The sequence below is a fragment of the Mustela nigripes genome, chromosome 2, assembly GCF_022355385.1.
Source record: "Mustela nigripes isolate SB6536 chromosome 2, MUSNIG.SB6536, whole genome shotgun sequence".
Taxonomy (NCBI): Eukaryota; Metazoa; Chordata; class Mammalia; order Carnivora; family Mustelidae; genus Mustela; species Mustela nigripes.
The window spans coordinates 56,738,434-56,760,753 of NC_081558.1; the positions used below are offsets into that span (position 1 = coordinate 56,738,434).

Below are 22,320 nucleotides of genomic sequence, written 5' to 3' on the forward strand. Positions count from 1 at the left end.
AATTTAAAAGTGGCCTTGGCGTTATCAGCAGCTCGAAGTGGCCTCATTTCTGTGGCCAAAGCTTCCCACCTGCAGATCCTTACGGGATTAGTGGAGGCTTAAAGGAGGTGGTATACAAAGAACAGGGCCTGGCCGGGGGCCCACGCTGGGTAAGCCTCAGGTGTGATTACCACTGCTCTTGTTCTCTCGTCCCTCCCCTTTGGCCAGCTGGACGGTCGGGAAGCGGTGCCTGGCCCGGAGCCGCTGTGCACGCCAGCCCCCGCACCTGCTGAAAACATTCAGAAGGAGGAGTGGGGAGCTGGACCCTGTGCTGGACCGGGTGCAATCACGGGCAAGGCTGGGTCTTGTCTGGAGAGGGGGATTGGGTGGGGCTGCAGCTCATGTGGGAGGGGCTTAGAGGCAGCTGCTTGGAAGGGCTCAGAAAGACATCTTACTTAGATATCACCGAAGGGCCTCTTTGTCACTTTAAGGGGAGGTTTTACGAAGGGCAAGGGATTGGGAGATGCTCTCTCTTTCTTCCCACCCTCATCACATAGTTTACAAACTATATAAGCTTTCTCTCCTTTTTTCCTCCTTTCCTTTACAAAATATTTGTGACCGCTTATAGGAGATACCTACGGTAAATGAAATAAATCGGGCGCCTGGCTGGCTCCGTCGGTTAAGTGTCTGCCTTCAGCTCCGGTCATGATCCCAGGGTCCTGGGATCGAGCCCCATGTTGGGCTCCCTGCTCAGCAGGGAGTCTGTTTCTCCCTCTCCCTCCCCCCGATTTGTGCGTGCTCACTCTCTTTCCCTCATCCACTCTCTCTCTCAAATAAACAATTTTTAAAAAATCAAATAAAACATCAGGACCAGGATAAGCACAATATGGAACAGAACGTCATAACCTAGGAGGGAAAAAGTAGAATGGGACAGAGCTAAGCAGGGTCCTGAGGTCCTTCTGTGGTGGTGAAAATTGCTGAGCTTCCTGGCAGCCAGAGTGAAAGGAGAAACCCAGCCCCTGAGCCATGATCACCGTGCTAGGAAACCGTTATTACAGTGGCCACAGTTGTCTTCACTGCTGGGTGAGAGGTCTGGGACCCTGGACCTCTGAGCCTGGATAGATAGGTGGGTGAAGGTGAGAGGCATGGCAGGGATAGGCCTTGGGTCTCACTTTAGGAAAAGACAGAGAATGAAGGCGGAGGCATTCTCTTGAACGCGGATGTGGCTGGCTGTGGGAATAGAGAGGGGAAAGCTCGCCCCAGGACTGAGTCAGTGGCCACCTGTCCCTCTTTAGACCCTGGGAGAGAACTCCTTGGGTTGGCACTTCGGCCAGGCAGGCCAAGGCAGGGGGTGAGTCTCCCAGCTACAGTGAGTGTGTTGTGTGCCTTTCCCTCCAACCTCAGCTGGATTTCCCTGTGTCTCATTCCCTCCTGTGGTTTCCGGGGATTGGCACTATGGAAACCTCAAGGGCTGTTTACAGGACGCAGGGGGCCCAGGCCTGGGAGGCCCCGCCATGCTCTGCCAGAAGCTCGCCCAGCCCAAGGAGGAGAAGCACAACCTCACAGGACCTGGTAGACCAGCCGCTCTGCTGCTGAGTTCCCTGTTCTACAGAGCAGGGATAATGGTAGGGGATAATGACCCATCGGGGCTATGGGATAGAGCCTTGCATGGCTCGTGGTAACGCTCTGAGAGTGTTTTGTTGGCCCGGTAAACTGTCAGAGGCAATGAGCAGGCCTGCATTGCAGAACCGATAGGAGCTCTGGTGGGGTGGTCGCCTAACCCTCAAAGACACCACCAGGTGGGTGTGGAGCCCATAATTGGCACTGGGTTAGCCCCAGACCCCCACTTAGCACCTTTAACTACAGGGCACCTCCATGCTTGGCTGGGAAAGATAGTGCTTAGGGGGCCCTGGGAGACTTGCTCTGCTCTCTGGACCCACACCCCCTGTTGTTGGGAGGCCACCAAGAGGGCTGAGCTGACTCCCCAAGTCATGCAGACAGACGGATGGACAGAGCCGCCTTCGGTGGGATCTCAGCTCCCCCGCCCCACCCCCACCAGGATCCAGGGAAGACCTGAGTCAGCAGGTCTGCAGCCTGAGGCGGGGCGCCGCAGCCACAGTGACAAATTGGAGGGTTGCAGTCGGACAGCACATAGTTTTCTGCTTGCGTCTTCAGACTCCCCTCTGCCTGAGTCTCTCGCCCCTGGCCCAGACCCGCCGACATCTGGAAAAGCAAGAGGTGTGTGTGGGGAGAAGGCTACTGGCCGGCCAGCCCTGGCCCTTTGCCTAGGGGTTCCGTGACTGCAGCCCAGAAGCTGGGGGCGCAACACCTGGGAACTGCGCACGGGGGCCCAAAGCCAATGACGGTAGGTCCTATGATGTGCATTCGGGGACGAGTTGCTAAACCCCTCTGGGCCTGCTTCCTCGGGTAACGTGCCAGCTAGGAGGTTCTTGGGAAGATCATGAATGGGTTCCGCTGGCCGGCACCCAGTGGAGCACCTCCCTGCCAAGCCTGCCCCCTTCTTCCCCCTGAGTCTCAGCATCACAGGGCTGGAGTAGGGAGAACGCCAGCTCAGCAGCCAGCCCTGTCTAAGTTCGAACCCCAGTCCAGCCTTTTTCTACTGGGTAAGCGTCTTCCGGGGCTGTTGTAAGATTATTGGAGTCAAGACCCCGGGCAGGCTAGGTGCCACACAGTGGCGGCTCTGTCTCTAAGCAGACACCTACAAGCTCCTGTCTGTCACAGGCCTCGAGGTCCGTGGTATCGGTAATCCTCAGCCTCTGGGGCCAGGCTGGAAAATCACTTTTGCATCTGGTTGTTATTTTGGGAGTGACAGATCGTTTTGTGCCACGGTGGCCAGTGGGGCATTTGAACTGCCTGGTGGGCAGAGGCAGCCCGCTTGGGGTACTGATGGGGGTTGGGCAGGGGGTTTGCTGAACCAGCCCTGCCCCCCCACCCCACCCCTGCTGTGGTGCATCTGGGAGGGAGGGCTGAGGAGCAGCTGGCAGCCAGGCTCTGGGAGCTTCCAGGGAGCTTCCTGGACAATTAGCCATCTGATGCCCTCTGCGGGAGGCCGTGTGCACACACCTCCTGGGACAGGGAGCTCACCCCTACCTCCCAGCCTGCTGAGCTCTGATGCAAGGAAATTCTTTCCCACTTGGAGCTGACACCCCTCTTCCTACGATGTGCCCCCCCCCTACCCACACACACATAAATGAACACTGCCCTCCCCGACCTGCCCCGGCTCTGCTCTCCCAGCCCCCAGCCCATCTGCTTCTCTGTCCCAGCAGAGCCTGTAGTGGCCAGGATTCCCTGAGGCTGAGGACGGAGTGTTTAGTCCCTTCCCCTTCTGGACAGGCCCCGGCTATCCCTGTCCCTCTTTGGGCAGGGTTAGAGCTGTGTATGGGTTGGGACGGGAGCTCCTAGGCAGGGCTCAGCCAGTTGTCACCACCCCTTGCCTAGGCATGACCCAAAGCACACATGGATTCTTCTGGTGTCTGCTTTACCCTTTCATACGTGGGACTTAATGGCCTCAGCCCCTAGGCCTGCTTTCCCCACTCCCTCCCACTTGTCCCCCACCCCATGGCCCCTCCCCGTGTTGCTCTATTGCCCATCGCCCCCATCCAGTCTCTGTGCAGGGTTGAAGCCTTCCTCCAGCCCTGGCACTGTGCCCGGTGCTTGGTGTCCAGCCTCACATCTAGCCAGCTAATGTCCACTGTGGGAGGGCCACCATCCCACTGCACGTAGGAGGAGCCAGGGGCTCAAGGGCCTCAAGTTATTGGTCACCAAGCTGGGTCACAGCTGAGGCGTTTCTTGGTGAGGGCAGCAGGGTTTCCCCTGAGCTGGGGAGGGAGATCGCATGGGCATCTCACTGGAAAAGTTTCGTTTGGTTGGCCAGAAAATATTTGCTGGGCCCCTGCTCTGTGTCAGACCCGTGCCTGACCCTGGGGATGTGGCACGGAGTAAGGTAAAGGGCCCAGGCCCCATGGAGCCCACAGTTCGGGGGGAGAGAAGCAGTAAAGCAAGCAAATAGACAGAGGGGTCTTGGGACAGGGATTACAGGAAAGAAGATTAAACGGGGAGGGTGGATTGGGCGACTGGGGCCAAGATGGCCTGTGACCTGGGTGGTTGGAAAAGGCCTCTCCCAGCTGCCCACTGGCCACAGAGCACGCAAACTGAGTCTGTCTACACAGTGGAATGCTACACAGCCACGAAAAAAAGAATGGGGTGCTGCTGTGTGGTCCTGGCATGAAGCCCCCTTGGAAACAGTAGAAGTGAGAGAAGCCAGTCACAAAAGACCACTGAGTGAGAGAAGCTGAGAGTGAGCAAGCCTACACGGACAGGAAGTAGAGCTGTGACTGCCAGGGGAATAGGGGCTGCGGGGGAAACGAGAAGGCTGCTTAATGCAAACGCGGTTTCTTGATGGGGATGATGAATATGTCCGAATCTTAGATTGTGGTGAGGTGAGCATAGCTCTGTGAATAGACTGAAATCATGGTATGCTTTGAATAGGTGGATTTTCTAGAACGTGCATTATATCTCAATAAAACTGTTTTAAGAAGGGAGGAAGGCTTGTCTGAGGGAGTGGGGTTGAGTTGAGAGTGGCAGAGAGAAGGGAGCTTACAAAGACCTGGGGGAGAGCATGCCAGGTGGAGGGAACAGCAGGTGCAAAGGCCCTGAGACGGGAGCATGCCTGGTGGGTTTGAAGAACATGGAGGAGGCCCAGCTGGAGTCTAGGAGGAAGGAACGTGCAGTCCTCAGAGCCTGACAATGTCAGATCCTTGAGAGGACCTGAGAGTTAACTGGGGTTGGGGAGAGCCCAGGCAGCGTTTAAAGCAGGATAATGACACGATGTGCTTTCTGTTTCAAAACAATCATTGGAGCTGCTGTAAGGAAATGAGACTGCGAAGAGGGAGGGGTGCGGGCTGGGGGGACGTGACACTGATCAGGAGGTAGTGGCCACTGTCTAGAGGAGAAATGATGATTGATACCCAGAGGAGACAGCTTGGCAGGCAATGGCAGTAGGAATTCAGATGGGAACAGATCACTCCCGCATGCAGAGGGGTGGGGGTTGAAGGGGGGATGGGACTTCCTGGAGGCGGGGCCAGGGCGGGGCCTCTGAGAATGGGGTGGGTCAGGCAGAAGGGCTTTCCAGGGGGCACCACCAGTATGGGGGGGGGGGGGGCGGGGGGGTTGGAGGCCAGGGGGGGGGGGGGGGGGCGGGGGGCCCCTGGGGGGGCCGCCCCGGGGGGGGGGGGGGGGGAGCTGAGAGGTTGGAGGCCATGGGAGTTGAGGTGGAACGTTGGGCCCCTGCCACCCCAGTTCCGGCTGCGCCCCAGCTGCTTTCAGAAGAAGTAGGGCAGCATGTCTCCAGGGCCACCTGTTCTGGGCCTTTGTCCTGCCTGCTCTGCTTGGCCCTCAGCGAGAGTGTCAGCACCCCTGTGGCCAGAGCCCCAGGCTGGGCAGGCATTCTGAACAAAACAGCCTCATCAGAAACTCAAGTGGCCTGAAACGCAATCCGCCACACGAGACTGACCAGGGAGGGAGCTGTATTATTTATTGACCAAAGCTTCTGGGGCCGGCCTGCTGGGGCCATTCAGACTGGCTGGACCTCGAAGGAGCCCACTGGGCAGTGAGTGTCTGGGGCCCAGCCAGAGGTGGGCGGGGGCCCCAGGGGGCCTGGCACCCGTTCTCCAGGGCGTGGTTTCCTTGATGCTGGCTGAACCAGGGAGGAAGTTCGACGTCAGGCCCTGTAGTGGGGAGGGCGAAGAGCTTGTCCCTGGGGGCCGTGGAGGCAGGCAGGGTGCTGGGGCTCCGGGAAGACCTCCTCCCTCTCCCCGTGACACTGTGAGTACCAACCATCCATCCTGGGGAAGGGAGAGGGTCTTGGCCACCTGAGAAACCTGTGAGGGGCCGCTCCTGGTCTGCGCAGCCTGCTGTGGCAAGGTCTCTGGGGCTTTCATCGGGCTGTTCGAGGTCTCTTGAAACTGTTCTCTGTGACTTGTCCTCACTGCCTGCATGGCACAGAGGCCCACCCAGGGCCCAGAGAACCTCAGGTGTTTCCCTGCAGCTGCCTAGAAGGGTGGCTTCAGCTGTGGGAGGGAAGTTCTTTCACTCCCCAGGGCATTGGCCCAGCCCCAGGCCTTGGTGGGGGTGGAAGATCTAGGGCCCATCATCACCTCCACGAGAAGCAACCATGCCCATTTTCCAGCTGAGTAAACTGAGGTCCACAGGGGTCACACACTTGCCGAGGGCCCCTGTAGTGTAGCTGGTTCAGTTTCTTCCCCCACTGCTTCCTGCCCCCCCCCCCCAGCTTAAACTTTGAGCACAAAGCAGCCAGGGCAGAGGGATCAGAAGCATTTTCCCTAAATGATCCAGAGTAGAACCTTGAGGGTCTGCAGATTCCCTCAGGGCCCCGGGGAAGGGGGGATACTCCGGAGACAGCCCCCAGGTAGATGGGCATCTCTGAACACACAGAATGAGAGAGATTCGGTGAGCCTCTTTGGTGCTGTCCCTTGGGAAATCCCCTTGAGCAACATGGGGAGCCTGGGGCCACCTGCACCTCAGGGAGATTCCCCACTGAGCTCTGCTTCTCCATCTAAGCTCACTACAGTCCTGGAGAGGACAACAGCTAGCACTCAGGCACAGAGATGTTGGGATATCTGTGCAATGTCTCCCAGCAGGTATAAGTTGGGGAGCTGGGGCTTGAACCCAGAGTGACTCCGAGCCCCTCAGTGCATCATGTAGTCTCTGTCTAGGGTGAATGACCGCATGACTATCCCATAACTAGGTCTCCGTTTTTCCATCTGTAGTGGATTGGCCCCCAGTGCTGAGGAGAGGGGCTGTGTGCCCCACTGGCCTCCGGGAGCTGGGGCTGGGGTCAGGGTAGGCTTGGCCACACGAGTGAGAGCTCCCAGGGGGGCTCTGTGTTCTCAGGTCAACAAAGCCTTCCTCTGACACATTGCTAGACCCCCTGATGACACAAGTGAGCCAGGGGGCGGGGGGCTATGGGAGAACCCCGGGGTTGTCAGGCTGCTCAGAACTCAGGGCTCTGGCCTCCAGTTCAGGGGTCTCCAGCATCTACCTGCCTTGGTTGGGCTCCAGGGTGCAGACTTGGGATCCTGGCTGATGGGTGATAGAAAGAGCGGAACCAGGAGCCAGGAGAGCTGGGCTCATCTGGGATCCAGACAAGCCCTTTTCTTTCCTGAGTCTTCCTGTGTTCTCACCTGTGAACATCCAGGTGGAGTCAGGAGCCGTGAGGCATTCTGTGACTCTTTGCAGGGTTTCAGGCTTGTCATTCATTCATGAATTCAATCATTCAACAGACTTACAGAGCACCTGCTTCAGGCCAAGCACCGTCTTGTCTCTGGGGCTACAGAAGTGATAAACGGGAGGCCACAGGAGGAGGGCGTTCAGGGCCGGGAGGCGTACCTGGTTGGGTGTGTTTTGTTTTCATAGCTACGTATTGCCTGTTAGGAAATAAAACCAGCCAGCTTACCAGATTCAGGATTTCATAGATGCCAATGCTTAGGAGGAAACAAACTCACCAAATGAAAAAGTGAGTGGATTTGAAGTTGACCTGGAGAGTGGGCGGTGGGCAGAGAGGGCCGGAATGGTGCATGTAGGCTGTGGATGCCCGGGGTTCTCAGAAGAGGCCGGCGAGTGGGGGTGCTGAGCTTTAATGTATGCCTAGGGGGAGTCTAGGCTTTGAGGAGAGATGTGGGACTTCCAGAGATGCTCCTTCCCCAGAACCTTCTGGAAGTCCCCAGACCAAGTCCCACTTCTAACGTGACAATTTCAGCTTGGCTCTGCTCAAACAGGTCTATCACAGCCAACGGTCACATTGGAACTCTGCTGACTGTCCTCCCCCCCCCCCCCCCCCGCCGCTGTGGAGATGTCAACGTCCGACAGGCTCTGGTTTGGGTCCTAGCACCACGCGCCCGCCTGGGTGATTCTTGTGAAGCCACAGGCCTTCCCTGAGCTGCCAGCTGCTCGAGCATGAAAGCCTGTTTGATGGCACCAAATAAGCTCAGGCTGATGGGCCCTCTCCGCCTGCCACACCTTAAAGAGCCTGCATCCTTCTAGGCCTGAGGGTTTTGCTTAGGACTTCTCCAGGGGGATTGGGCTTGGGTGGGACTCAGAGTCCAGGAAGCCAGCTTGGGCCCTCCCATCTCCCGGGGGCCTGCCAGTCTCATCCTGTCGGGAGCCCCCACCCTGGGCTTGGAGCGGGCAGAGGCGTTCAGATCTCCTACCCCCATCATTAGGGAGCTAGAGCAGCATGGCCTTCAGAACCCCAGCACGGATGCAGGGTTATCCCTAGAGAGGGAGGGCCTGACCAGACATGCCCTCGGGCCCGAGCTGGGGAAGGGGTCTGCTGAGCACAGCACCTGCACGAATCAGACAGGTGAGAGCAGGCGGGACAGCCCACACTTCGGCCTCCACTCAGGGTCCTTTCTGAATCAGGCCAGTGTGAGGCGCTCTTGGGTCTTCTGCCTGGGTCTGCAAGGGAGTTTTTGTGAGCCCCATTTGAGGGCTGAGCCAACCAATGCCCAGGAATCCTTATCAGTGTGATTTCAGAGTGAGGTGTCCAGGCTGTAACCGGCTTGTGGGGAACATCAGCGCAGCTGTCAGCTGGGGTTTGGACTCAGAGGGCCATGAGGCAGGCATCTGGGAAGAGTCAGGCTGTTGAAGTAGGTTGAGAGCCTAGACTTCAGTGTGAGTCTTAACTCTGCTGCTTTCTTAGCTATTTGACTTTGAATTAGCCTCAGGTTAGCCTCAGTCTGTCAGTGAGGAAACCCTTCCAGTTGCTGGTGAGAGGAAATCCCAAATCAAACAGGCTTAAGCAGAAGGAGGGTTCACTGGTTCATGGAACCAAAAAGTCTGGGGCAGGGGGTAAACTAGCTTCAGGAATGGCTGGATCTAGAGGTTAAATTTATGTAACAGGTTTGGACTTCTCAACTCCCTCCTCCCACTGGCTTCATTTTGAAGCAGGGCTCCTCCAGGTGGGGTCCCCAGCTCTGTGCTTGGCATGCAGGGAATGCTCCCCAACCAAACAACAGACCAGCTTCAGGAACCAGGCCGCCATGAGCAACACCTTATCTCTGTTTTAGGGATGTTGACAGTACACGGCGGGAGATAGGACAAGAAAAGAGGAAGTTGCCATTCAGGGTGATCAGAGCTGAGAGCGGTGTGCCCTCCAAACCTGTGGGAGACCAGAGGAGGGTTGTCAGAGACCACATCTGGATGGGTTCCCCAAAGTCTTCCTAGAAGAAATGACAGCTGAACTAGCTTTTGAAGGCGAAGGAGTTGGTCTGGGGAATGAGAAGTGAGGGAACAGGAGCCCTGGGATTCAGTGTGGAGTTCTGGTTGCCTCAGGACCCACACCCAGTGGGGCTGGCCAGGCTGTGGAATTCCCAGTGGGACTTAAAGGTCAGACTAGGTGGGGGGTGCGGTGAGCAATGGAGGGTGGGAACAGCTGAGCTAACATGTGGGTGAAAGATGGCTCTGGCTTCAAGCCAGCGAGGATGGGAAAGAATGAGCATTTAGTGAGCCCCTACTGTGTGCCTGTAACTTTCCACACATTGCCTCGTTCTGGCTACATGACAAGCCTGGAGGTACCTCACCCCCATTTTGCAGAAAATGAAACAGGTGCCAGGACAAAATACCTTATCTAAGTCTGTCAAACATATTTCCCCACAAACTTGGAATTTCAGACCTACCAGTTGGCCAGGCTCGGTGGCCTCTGGCCAGCCGCCGAGAGCTACTAAGATACCACCCATGGCAGGGACATATGGGGAAGTTACAGTGTTCAAAACAGCTACATGTTGAAACACCTTCCCAGCACACTAACCACTAAGACTCCCATTGCACCTGCAGCCGGAAGCAAACACCGCGAATCTGAAACTTGATGTCCGCAAGATAGGGGACACGTCTTAGCCAGGGGCCCCCGTGGTGAAGCAGGTATGGAGAGTCACTTGCGCATGAGCAACCAGGGGAAACCAGCTGGATTTGGGGCTTGAAGCGGCAAATTTTTAAAATGCTTCTGAGCTGCCCCCCACAGTGTGTTCACTTGTAGCTGAGGTAAACCAGGGAGGGCATGGGGTGGGAGCAGGAGGATCAAGGGCTAGATCCTAGCTCCCCATTTGCTTGCTAGAACCCCTCTGAGCTTCAGGATATCCCCTCTGTAAAGCGAGGGCATGCCCTATGCAACGACATGGAAAGAGCTCAATAAATGTCCAGAATTATTATCCCTAAGGAAAAGCAATCGTCTTGGTTTGATTATAACATTTTAAAAATTGCTGTTTTTGCAACCACAGACTTGAGCCAAATGGGAAATCGTTTGGTTCAGACTACGACTCTCCCCGTCCCCTCCCCAAGGGCAGGCACCTGCTTGTTCAGCCCTGTGTCTGCTGGTCAGGCTTCAAGTTCAGGAAATGCACTTGGTGACGTAAAACCAAATTCTGAACTTGTCAAATATTAATTGATCCAAGGTAGTCATTTTTAATTTTTTTAAAATTCTTTTTAAAGATTGTTCATTTATTTATGTGAGAGAGAGCGAGCACAAGCAGGGGGAGCTGGAGAGGGAGAGGCAGGCTCCCTGCTGAGCAGAGAGCCCAATGTGGCACTCGATCCCAGGACCCTGAGATCATGACCCGAGCTGAAGGCAGACACTTAACCCACTGAGCCACCCAAACCCTCCCAGGGTATTCGTTTTTTATTTATTTTTATTTTTATAATTTTTTGAAAGATTTTATTTATTTATTTGTCAGAAATCACAAGTAGGCAGAGAGGCAGGCAGAGAGAGAGGAGGAAGCAGATTCCCTGCCGAGCAGAGAGCCCGATGCGGGGCTTGAACCCAGGACAGCCAGGATCATGACCTGAGCCGAAGGCAGAGGCTCTAACCCACTGAGCCACCCAGGTGCCCCCTGGGGTATTCATTTCTTTAATGAGATGGTGAGACAAAGCTTTTTGAAGAGGAAAAAGAAAAAAAACTAGCGGCCTATATCCCAGTGATAATAGTTAGAGAGCGGAAGGAGGCCAGAGGGAGACATCGTTTACATTTTGGAGTGCTGGAGGGATATTGAGAGGAGATTTCCTGGGAAACGACCTCTGAGCCAGGTTTGGCATGTGAGTGGGAACACTGGGCAAGTGGAGAGTAGAGGAGAATTTGGGGGAAACTGTCGGTTGAGTGTCCATGGTGTGTTTGAGAATAGCCATCAGTCTTGGGTGGCATGGAGTCTGGAAGGATGAAGCCCAGAGTTGAGGCCCAAATGGAGGGCTGGTGGGGCCCAGAGCCCAGAGTGCTAGACTCAGCAGACACAGAGGAGCCCTGCAGGGTTTTATTATCTTCTATTTCTGTAACAGTAGGGCTTCAGGTACAGTTTGATTCAGGAGCTAAACTCTCTAAACACTGTCATCTTTTTCTCCTTTTTCATCTCTCACGACTTCGACAGCAGAAACAGTTCCAACAGAACTCCCAGAAGAGACTCTCACTGGTCTAGCTGGGGTCACTTGCCCCTCCCTGGACCTATCACTCTGGCGAGGGGGCAAATTATTCTAGAGTTAGGGATGGAATTGGCGGATACAAACTAGATGGACTAAGAGTGGAGGAGGGGGATTCCCTAAAGAAAATCAGGGTGCGTCTCCTGAAGTGAGAAGGAGACTGGGCAGGCAGAAACATCCAGCATCCCCCCTTCGTGTCAGCCCCATGAGGTAGGATTTCTTCTGATCCCTGCTTTACAGATGAGAAAACCGAGGCTTAGGGACAGAGAGTGGCTTGCCCAAGGTCCACCGTTAGCAAATGGCCTCAGACCCCAAGTCTGCTGGACCCCAAAGCCTGGGCTCTTAACCATCTCCCCCACTGCCTTGGAGGTACCAGATCTGATTTCAAAGAGGGTGCCTTTGGAGCTCCAGTGGTAGGTGGAGTGGCAAGGGGGAGACTGGAGGCAGAGGATGGAGCAGGAGGCTGGTGCCACACAGAGGGGAGGGGAAGGGGCCCTGACAGAGAGAGGTGTGGCATGTCCCAGTGCACTGTCAGCCCTAGCTTTCACTGTTGTTTCCTTACGTGGATAAAGAAATTGATCTAATCAGCAATATATCACACACACAGCCATTTGTATGCACACATGTGTATGTATATATATATATACCCACATGTACAAATACACACACATAAGCGTGCAGGTTACTTTGCCTCCTGGTTTCTGTTTCGGGCGATCTTAGCAGGAGGATGCAAGGTGTGAGGCTTCTGAGCCTGGAGGCTGGACCTCTGCTGGGGCTAGGGCACAGGGGCATTTCCTGGGGAATTTCCGGAGGAAGTGGTGGAAGGGAAGTAACCACCCACCTGGCTCAGGGCCAGGGTGGGGAGCGGGTGCTATGGGGAAACAGCCACTCCTCACTTCCCTTTTCAGCCCTAAGTCTTACCAGGCATGAGTCCTGCCTCCCTGATGACATCATGTAGGTCAGAGGTCATTCTGCCCATACCTTCATTGCACAAAGGGAAAACTGAGGCAGCCAGGGGGCACAGCATGCCTCACCTTTGTCTTCACCATATGGGGAAGTCTGGCAGCCTGAGTGCATAGCCTAAAGGGGCTGCTGCTTTGCTGTGTGACCTGGGGCAAGTCACAGAGCTGCTCTGGGCCTTAGTTGTATATCTGCAAAATGGACCTGTAATTACCTCCCAGAGTGGACAGATGAATGGAGCTTGAAAAAACAGCTGGGTCAGTGTCTGGCAGGTGTCAGTAAATGTTGGCTGTTACAGTTTCTTCCTTTGCGCAGTGAACTCTCCTTTGTGTGGCTATAGATTGTAAGAAAGCTGGGCCTAAGACCCAGCTCTCTTTCTCTCTCTTTTTTTTTCCTCTCTAAAGATTTACTTATTTCTTTATTTGAGAGAGAGAGAGAGAAAGAGAGGATCTCAAGCAGACTCCTCACTGAGCGCTGATCCCACGACCCTGAGATCATGACTTGAGCCGAAACCAAGAGTCGGGTATTCAAACGACTGAGCCACCCAGGCCCCCTGAGACCTGTGTCTAAACTGGGCAGCCTGGGGCAAGCCTCTTCACTCTTCTGGGCCTCTGGTTGCCTTATCTAGAACATGGCTTACTAATCACCACCTCATGGGTCCCTGCGAAGATGAGTGCCCAGAGTGCCCAGCCCCTGGGATGGGTTTTCCTGGTGTGTTTCCTTCCGCTGGGCAGATGGACATCCTCTACCCCCGTGGCTCCTCTTCTTGCCCTGGGAGGGTAGCAAGTGAGGGATTCTATTAGTAAATCATTCAGCTAGTATCCACGGGCACCCACTGTGTGCCAGGCCCTGCTGAAAACCATGAGGAAGTCAGACGCAGATCTCCTTCCCCTGGAGCTGCAGGGCGGGAGGGGCAGGGAGACAGGAAATAAGTAAGGACACAACTGAACAAAATACTTTAAGACATTGCAGTGAGGAAGATAAATGGGTTGATGGGGGGGGGGGGAGGTGGCGGATGACTTGGTGGAGGCCCCTTTCAATTGGATGGTCAGCAAGTGGTCTCCAAGGAAGGCACCAGAGGACAAGGAGGTGATCTGCAGAAATGGGGGATGGGTGACAGAGGGAGGAGTGGGGTGGACGGCCACCAGGGAATTCAGACTCAAAGGAGAGAGGGGCCAGGGGCTTCTGGCACCTACTCCCCAGGAGGGGAGTCTGGGTGGGCCCGTGTGAGAGCCCGGGGGTCGGGGTTCGGGGCTATTCCTTCTCATGCAGTAAGCATTTGCTGGAGGCAGGGGTGGCGGAGGCCCACCTGTGAAGGATGATGAGGGGATCATGACAGAGGAGAAAGGGCGCATCCAACAGCCTGGAAGTCGCCAGCCACCTTTGGTGCTTGGCCCTGGAGCCCCAGACTGAGGATGGCAGGTGGTGCTGGCAGAGGGGGACTGCAGGGAGAAACAGCTGGGTCGGCTCCAAACTTTGGAACTCTAAGAACCACATAAGTAACCACATTTCATCTTCAAGAACTGTCATAACCCCAGCCCGGACTTCCGTGTGCCCAAGACAGGCCACTGCCCTTCCCTAGATCCCTGACCTTTCTGGAGACACGGGGACACAAATAATGATATCAAGTTTTGGTGGAGCAGCAGCATGTGTCCAGCATGGTCAGGCCATTTACACAGATCGTGTCATCTTCTGGTGTCTCGTGTTGTTACAGCGGGCTTTTCGGCACTGGGGGGGGGGGGGGGTCTGTTGGATGGGACTGAGACCAAGTATGGAAAGACTCTGTTGCTGGATTCTAGGGTGACTTTATATAGGAAACACAGACTGTTGATGTTTAAAAAAAAAAAAAAATTCTGGGGCTGAAATCCTAAAGCTGTCTGTCCTTAAAATGCGCTGTCCTGGTTTGGGCACTCTCCACAGTGGCTCCCTCATGGGTGTACAAAGCAGAAGCTGACCATGGCCCAGAAATCCCCCTGACTGAAGGGGAGATGCACCCACTAACCCAAAGGGGGTCTGTTTTCCCATAGCACTTGTATCTGCCCCACTTCATGGAGGAGGAAACTGACGGTGAGGCTAAGTCCCTCAGCCAAATTCATTCAGTAATGTCACAAATGGGATCTGAACCCAGGCTGGCAAGACCCATAGCTCCCAAGGGCTCCACAACGTATCTCACTGGCAAGATCCAATGTGCTTGCAGAGGGACTGGCCCCTTCCTGGTCCACTGGATTTCTGGACAGCTGGTGTCCCTGCTCTCTCGCCTATGGCTCCCCAGCAGAGGTGGCAGAGACAGTCTTTAAGAAACCATCAAGCCATTCTTCCACAGGCCAGGAGATCCTGTGAGCGTGGTTGGGAAAGGGGTGTCACGGTGGATCCCATGGCAAGCTCAACACACTTGGGGGGGCGCTCCTGACCAAGGGTGATGGGGTAAATGGTGGGGCCCCAGAAACAACACAAGACATCAGAAGTCTGGGCTAGGCCCCAAACTTGAGTAAATAACCACGTGACAAGCCACGTTTCACCTGCACACACAGATGCCCCAGATAAGCAGGCCACAGCGAGCACCCCAAGGCTGCCACATGGCACCCTGACTCGCCCGCAGGTGACCCAGGAGTGCACGGGAAGGAGCCATGCAGCTCAAGGAGGCTTCCCAGCAGCCACCAGAATGACATGTCGTTCTTTGGATGCCAAATGTGTGTGGGACCCTACTTGGTGTTCATCACATTCTCGTAGCAACCCCCTCAAGTAGGAATATCCACCCTGCTTTGCAGATGGGGAAACTGAGGTCAGCCAGATCACTTGTCCATATTCCTTGCTAGCTGGAAAGGGGCTCCCTGCCTTCAGGAACTGGAGGGTTGGCTGGCATAGTGGGTCCAATAAGGGGAGAGGCGTTCACGTGCTTCCCACCCCGGGGTCTGCCCTCCTCCCAGGTGGCAACCGGGACAAATCCCACTGCAGAGGGGCCTGGGCACCAGGATGGGGGGAATTTGTGGCCATATTTTATAATCAGAGCACATGTATCATTAGGATTTTACTGGGTTCTTCTCTCACAAAGGTTAGGGTGAGCAAAGCAAGATCTAAGGTCATTGTATTCAAAGCCCCAAACCAGCCTGGTAAATTACCCCTGAAGACCCTTCAGTTGCCCATAATATACAGGGTCCCTGGTTTGTATACCCACCAGAAGTGTGTGGTCCCCGAGCCAGACCACAAGGCTTGCCCCAGCATTCCAGCCTTTGCGGTGAAGAGGGGACCCACAGATCCCTGCTGGGAGTGCTAGGGGGTCCAAACACTGCTCACCTTCGGCAGCCCTGTTCTGTATTACTGGTAAGCCCACAGAAATGCCCTGCTCCTGATGGAAGCCACCAGCCATATGGGACTATTTAAATTTTAACGCTTTCGATGAATTTTTTTTAGATTTCAGTTCCCCATCTGCACTAGACATGTTCCAAGTGCACAGTGGCCACCCAGCTAGCGAGTGGAGAGCCAGGAGTCAGCTGGCCTGAGCCCAGCTCCACCCCTTTTGTCCAGCTGCCCTTGTGCCTGCCTTTGTGGTCGTCCAGACCTCGCGCTGGCTGCTTGGGACCCAGAAAGGATTCAGCCTTTTCCCGGTTTCTGCTCTTGAGGGGTTCTCCCAGACAGGAGAACTGATAACACATGGTAACAGGGTGTGAGAAAGACCATCCCTCCAGCCCCAGCCCCTGGCTCCCACCCGCCCTGCACTCAGGCAGCCAGAACCCAGGGTGTGCTGAGCCAAGAGCAGGAGGGCCACCCTGCTCTGGCACCAGCCCATTGCTCCAACCCTGCCCTCCCCACCGTGAAGTAAGGTGGGGCAGGGGGGGGGGACTCTAGATCCACTCGCCAGGCTTTTCCAGTAAAAGCAGGATGCCTTTACATCACCACCCCCCTGGTTAGTATCCATGGCTGAAAAATGACAATGAGCCACTGACAATCCATTTCAGATGAATTTGAAGTCTATGAATTTTATTCGCAACAGCTTCTATTTTGGTTTGAAAGATGTTAATGTGTGAAACAGTATTTGTTTGGTCTACCAACAGCATTGGGTGTGCATATGGGTTGTAACATCCCCTAAAATAATTCAGGGGCTCTCAGCTTGGGAATCCCCGGAACTTCCAGGATCCGAATGGGGGGAGGGGGACCTCATGATAGCTCTACGTGGCCAGCACTTGTGCTGGGTTTTGTGGTGGGAGAGGAGTGAGGTTCTCCCTCGACACCCTGTCCCCCACCCCACTCTTACACCCCTCCATGCTCACAATCTGCAGCCCCCCTCCCTAATGGCCATTCTTTTGATTCTATTCTGAGCTCTGCCAATCTGAGGTGACCCAGGATTTTTGCCTGGTGCCTCTAGGCTGTGGGCCCCAGTGTCCAAAAGCTAGGACCCTCTCATCTATGGGGACAGAATTTGATTTCCCTATAAACCAGGGGAACAGAGATGATTCAGCCACCATTCCCTGCCCTCTAGACTGGGGTCCCAGGTAGAGCTGAAGGGTTTACACACCCCCTTCCTTCTCTGGCAGGACCCTCCTTGACCCCAGCTGAATGTCAATGCCACAAGGGGAGGAACATCTGAGTGTGTCCCATCTGATTCCTGGCACATAGTAGACACTCAGATATATGTTGGACGAATGAATTACTGAATTAATTAATGCAAGTTGAGGGGCACAGAGGCGTGTGTCCCAACACTGCCCTCTGGCTTCTGGCTGTGTCTTGTTTTGGTGGTAGTGGGGGGCGGGATCTCAGAGTCATGCAATGAGCAGGGAGGGGGCACCCTCTATGGGAGTTGTGTCTACGACTAGATTGCTGCTTTTTCTACCTTTGGGGTCCATGGGTTTATTCTCAGAGGTCTTCAGGTTCCACACAATAATTTTTTTTAATGTGTGGATTCTTTCAGAGTTGTAAGTTCTTTTGTAATAATTTCCATCTTCAAGAAGACTTGCAAGAATAATACCAAAAAAAACCCAAAACCAAAACCAAAAAACAACCTTCTCCCCTGTACCCTTCACCCAAATTCCTTATTACTAACGTTTCGTCAAACTTTGCTCTCTCACCATATTTTTCCCCCAGAACTATTTGAGAGGTCATCGCAGACATGCAACATGACTTTTACTTCTGAATAATGTTTCGAGGTCTATTTCCTAAGAACAAGAACATTCTGTTACATAAACATGGTTCAATAGCCAAATTCAAGAAGTCTAACTCTGACACCATACTGGGATCTAATATCCAATTTATAGTCACCTTTACCAGTCGTCTCAGGAATGTCCTTCATGTCAATTTGTTCCCTCATCCAGATCTCCCATTGCATTCCGTCACTACTCATTCTCTTAAAGCTTTGTAAAGATGTCATTTACATCCCTTAGAGACTCCTTGCTCAAGTGATTACTAGAGATATTTACAGAGTTATATAAACATCACAATTTTATTCTAAATTATTTCCAACCCCCTGAAAAGAGGCCTCATCCCCTAGTTTCCATCAAGGCCTTGTCCCCCTTCTAGCCCCTAATAACCACAAATCTATTTTTTGTCTCTAGAGATTTGCCTTTCTGAGCCTTTCATTATAAATGGTCATTAGATGACCTTTGTATCTGACCCCTTTCACTCTAGCTTCGGGTTTTCCTGTTCATCCGTAAAATGTAGCCGTGGTTCACCCCTTTTTTATGGCTGAATAATAGTCCATTGGTTGATGGACATTGGGTTGTTTCCATTCTGGGGGCTATTCTGATTAGTTCTGCTATAATAATGCATGCAAGTTTTTAATGTGGACATGTGTTTTCATTTCTCTTGGGTAGCTATCTAAGAGTAGAATCCGGGGGTCATAGGGTAACCGTTTGTTTAGCTTTTTAAGAAACACCCAACAGTTTCCCAAAGTGGTAACCCTATAAGAGGGCTCGGATTTCTCCACACCCTCCCCAATTCTTGTCTGGTTTTTTTGATGCTAACCATCCTAGTGGGTGTGCATGCTATCTCCTTGTGGTTTTGATTTGCATTTCTCTGGTGGCTAGTGATGTTAAGCATCTTTTCATGTGCTTCTTGGCCACTCCAAATCTCCTTTGGTGAAATACCTATTCAGATGTTTTGCCCATATGTTAAGTGTGTTGCATTCTTATTATTGAGTCACAAGGGTTCTTCTTATATGCTCAATACAAGTCTTTGTGGGGTGTTTCATTTTGTTTTGTTTTTTTTGGTTATATGATCTGCAAACATTTTCTCCCAGTCTGTGGCTTAATTTTTTGCTTTCTTGATGGTGTCTTTTGAAATGTAACATTTTTTAATTTTGATAAAGTCCCAATTTGTCAATTTTTTCTTTTATTGCTTATGTGTTGGGTATCTAAGAAATCATTATATCTAACTTTTTTAAACCTATTTTTAAGATATTTTTAACCTAAGAAATCATTTTAGGGGTGCTGGGTGGCTCTATTGGTTGGGTGGCTACCTTTGGCTCAGGTCATGATCTCAGGGTCCTGGGATCAAACCCCGTGTCAGGCTCTCTGCTTAGCTTAGCTGGAGAATCTGCTTCTCTCTTTCCCTCAGCTACTCCCCCTGCTTGTGCTCTCTCTCTCTCTCAAATAAATAAAATCTTTTAAAAAAAAGAATTAAAAAATCATTTTATAGTTAAGAAATTATTGCTTAATCCAAGGTCACAACTTTACTCTTCTATTTCTATTCTATTTATTCCTCTCTTTTCTATTTAATTTAACTTATTCTATTTCTATTCTATTTACTCCTCTATTTTCTTCTAAGAGCTTTATAGTTTTAAGCCTTACATTTAGATCACTGATCATTTTGAGTTAATTTTTGAGTGTGATGGGAAGAGTCCAAATACATCCTTTTGCATGTAGATAGACAATTGTTCCAGTGCTGTTTGTTAAAGAAACTATTCTCTCTAGTAAGTTCTCTTGATATCTTTGTGAAAAATCATTTGACTATGATACAGTTTTTTAAATGTCACTTGCATGAAAATGACAACCCCCTTCCATTTTAATGAAAGAATTTTCCCAACCACCTGGATGACTTTTTCTCTAAACTACCGAGGGAAATCAATTGGATATTTTTATTTTGAGTAGTTCATGATTTTTTTCTTATTTATTTGTAAGAACTCTTAATATATTGAGGAACCAAGGGAATAGTATGTGCAAATACTCAATGTCGTGAAATAGTACAGTGTGCTCAAAAGGCATTAAGTAGAGCTTGGCTCTGGGGGAAGCCACTAAAGATGGAGCTAGGCAGGAGGGCAGAAACCAGTTCTGATGCTAACCTGAGAAGAATATGTAACCAAACCAAAGTGAGTTTGCCCCTCGGTGAGTCAGAAACTACACCAGGTTGAGTTGTCACACAAAGAAAATTTTCATTTGTGGTAAATAAGATCGTAGGGAATGGTTTCCAGAGCCATGACTCCCCAAGAGAGGAGTAAATGGGTTACGTTTGTTTTGGGTTAGGATGAATATTTATATAGGGAAGCCTTGTTATCATATGTAGATGTGGGCATAGGTAGCACATGCATCTTAAGGAAACATGCCTATATATACACTGTATGTTATATGAGCCTGGGGCTCCTCCTTGTGCAAAGATTTTAGTATTATAATGGGGTAGAGGTAATGGTATGTCATACCAGAGGTCACTCCTTGGTCCATCTGCGCAGGGGCAAATTGGGGGTTTAGCTCAAAAGGTCTGAGTTGTCTGGGCCAGTGGGAGGTCTCATCAGGACAGTCACCATCACCTGAGGGGTGGTTTTGGGTTTTATTTGCCTAAGTTAAGAGGTAAACCCAAAAGAAGAGCTTAAGGGAAAATGTATGACAAAGTTCAGTGAGTACAACCAGGTGGGCAGTCAAGGTCAGGTTTTGGGGTCTAGCTGGTGACACTTAGACTTTATCATACAGGTCACTGGGCCATTGAAGGGTTTTAAGCAAGTGGGGGGTGTAATTAAATCTGTCTTGTTGAAATGGCTTTAAATAAGAGACATAATGGATGGAGGGACGGCTGCAAGGGTAAATTGAGGCCAGAAAGTGCAACACTTTGAATGTCCAGCTGAAGAGTGTCAGCTTGATTTGGTAGGCAATGAGGAGCCACAGAACATTCTGGGTGATGACTGGGGGCAAACCAGAGAGGCAGTGGAATGGAGAGCTGCCTACAAAAGTGGAAAGGACCAAGATTGAGGCCAAGGCTGATCTCTGGATGGGGTAAGAGATTTAGCTTCCCAGCGTAAGGCTTTGCCCCCACTGACATCTCAATCCCACATGGGTGCCCAAGACTGTGTCATCTGTCCTGGCTCCTCAGAACTGACCTCAAACCCAGACAGATGGGATGTTGCCAGGGGTAACCCAGAGAGGAAATATGAACCAGGAGTTTCCAGGCAGGGCACTGTGACTGGGAGAAGGAAAAAGGAACAACATATTGGCATGCCAGGAGGGGTCTTAGAAGTCATTCAGGCTGCCATCATTAGGACAAATGACCCTTGGCCTCTGCTGCCACAGGTCCAAGTGTGGCGAGCCCCCTACCTCCCACAGCCATTCTATAGCTGGTTAGCTCTTCTGGTGGGAAAGTTCTGGGGCTGGAATGGCATCAGAGGCGTAAGGAGCCTTGAAACTCTTATCTCTAGCTTCCTGTCCACTAGATAAAGGGGACCTTGAGGCTCAGAGGGACACCATCTTGCATCGAGGTCACATAGAGAGTCAACCCCAGCTTCTGTCAAAGCAGGCCCTAGAAACTCCCCACCCAGTTTCATAAATGATTATTTTTTTCAACCTACTTTTCAAAAACCAGTAGTACATGCATACAGCACACACACACACACACACACACACACACACACAAATCAACATCGCAGTGAAAAGCCAGTTTCCTTTCCACCCCAGCCCCAGCCGTCTCTGCCATTCCTGAAGACATCGCTGTTCCAATTTCTTAAGCACACTTGTCATAGATAATATATGCATGACCAGCATGTGTAGGAGACCCCCGTCTTTTTTACATGAAAAGGAACACACCATACCCTGTACCACTCCTTGCTTTTCCCACTTACCAGGAGTACCTCTGAGGTCTATCATTATCATCCCAGTCCTTCCCAGGACGAAGCCCTGGCTTATGTGTCTTCATGCCGTTTCTTGGTCCCCTACTGTTGGACACCACAGGTGTTTCTCTGTTTGCTTACATAGAATACTGTTGATTGTCCTTGTATGTTTCCATTTGCCTGCTGCATAGCTTAGCCAGACGACCCTTCAGAAGTATGGCACTATCTTAACCCTCACCCAACAGTGACTGCTTGCATTTCCCCCCACTTTCAATGGCAAAAGTGTTACCAAGCTTGTTCATTTTTGCCAACTTGGTCAGCTTACAAAAAGTAATGGGCATGTTATATTTTGATTTATATTTCTCTAATATGCATTTAATTACAAGTGCGATTGAGTGTCTTCCCACGAACTCCTTGCTCATATCCTTTGCTCTTTTTTTCTAATTGGTTCATCATCTTTTCCTATCAATTTGAAAGAGCTCTTTCTGTATGAGGAACATTAACGTTCATCTCATTGTCCTTAATTAACTTCTGGCATATGCGCTGCAGATAATTGTTTTATTTGCTATTTGATTTTTTAAACTTTGTGGTATTTTTTATGCTATTCAGGAGTTTTAATTTTTTACATAGTTCAGTTTATCAATATTTTCCTTCATGGTTTCTGGAAATAAAAATACTTACACAGTGCACTTTACACAAACTTTTTACAAAATATCATGGTTGATCTGCACAGCAGCCTTTGAAGGGGGACAGGGTAGGGATTTTTAGCATTAGTTTCATTTTACAGAAGAATTCAAGTGAGCCTCAGAGCGGTGATGAGACTCATCCAGGTGGAACAGTTTCTAGAACCCTTGCTGTTCCCA

At 51.8% G+C, this 22,320-nt stretch overlaps 1 protein-coding gene across 7 annotated transcripts in view; it reads left to right on the forward strand.

The window, feature by feature from the left end:
- IQSEC1 (IQ motif and Sec7 domain ArfGEF 1) overlaps nt 1-22,320 on the forward strand; it is a 372,084-nt gene that overhangs the window by 252,389 nt on the left and 97,375 nt on the right. Inside the window, exon 1 of one of the 7 annotated variants that reach the window (XM_059390423.1) lies at nt 5,723-5,823. The exons of the other annotated variants lie outside the window; for them this stretch is intronic. The gene's annotated coding sequence lies outside the window, so the exon portion shown is untranslated. Of the gene's footprint in view, nt 1-5,722; nt 5,824-22,320 lie in introns of those variants that run through there. 7 annotated transcript variants of the gene reach the window in all.